Genomic DNA, 964 nt, shown 5'->3' with positions numbered 1-964 from the left:
GGGTTATTGTTGAGTTGCATGTGGACCCTTTCCTCAATCCTTCTTGTAATAAAAAATCATTTATCTCTCTTAAGTATGATCATCATGAGCAACCTTCTTATTGTTTTCAGTCTCCTATAGTGGCCATAAAGCACGATATAAATGATAAGGACCATTATGGGGATGATATGTCTGAGGTTTCATCCATCGAAATCTTGTGAGCTTGATTGTTGACATCTTTATCTTTAAGTTGGAAGAAAGGATCTCATCGAGTAGGTTTCATTCATTTGTTCCCTTTCCCGTGATGCTCCAAGTGTGTACATTTTATTTTCTCTCCTCGTGCCATTATGACCTTCCATGTAGCCATTCTTGCCTTTACCTTTGGATCTATTTCCCGAATAAGTCGAGGGGCAATTGTTCTCATATTGATTGGATGATATGTAGGTTGCATTGGGTTTATTGGATGGGCATTTGTTTTCATATTGATTGGATGATATGTAGGTTGCATTGGGTTTATTGGATGGGCAGTTGTTCTCATATTGATTGATTGGATGATATGTAGGTTCCGATAAAATTGGAACGATACAGAGAAGATTAGCATGGCCCCTGCGCAAGGATGACACGCACAAATCGAGAAATGGTCCAAATTTTTGAATATTTAGTCTATGCATTTAGAATCATTTTATGTGGAGGAGGACGTGCCGAGCAGGGAGGTGAGCCGAAAGCATCCAACCAGGTCGCCTCAATTTGGACTGTCTCAGCCATGCGCATAACCAATCAAGGATAAGCATGTAATCTGAAGAACCAATGCATGGTTTGTGCTTGTCTTTTTCCTGTTTTCAAGTCATCATTTAGACCATGCAAGCCTACCACCCGACGTGCCTCATCTCAGACACTTTGAAGGCACTTGCCTACAGTCGTCCATGCTAGCCCATTGACTGACACGCAGGCCCTCTCTCCTCACCGGTCTTTATTTACCAGCTCT

General features: G+C 41.7%; 1 non-coding gene across 1 annotated transcript; it reads left to right on the top strand.

Moving 5' to 3' along the window:
• The first annotated feature begins 522 nt into the window (after window positions 1-522).
• LOC149199970 (U6 spliceosomal RNA) lies at window positions 523-631 on the top strand. The gene has a single exon (XR_016254043.1). It is a non-coding gene; the product is annotated as a U6 spliceosomal RNA (small nuclear RNA).
• Window positions 632-964: the final 333 nt, after the last annotated feature.

This window comes from Pinus tabuliformis, chromosome 2_1 (genome assembly GCF_031772625.1).
Source record: "Pinus tabuliformis cultivar Carrire ecotype Pingquan chromosome 2_1, CPIR1, whole genome shotgun sequence".
Classification (NCBI taxonomy): domain Eukaryota; kingdom Viridiplantae; phylum Streptophyta; class Pinopsida; order Pinales; family Pinaceae; genus Pinus; species Pinus tabuliformis.
The sequence above is the reverse complement of the archived record's forward strand: the minus strand, read 5'-3'. Positions and strand labels throughout refer to the sequence as shown.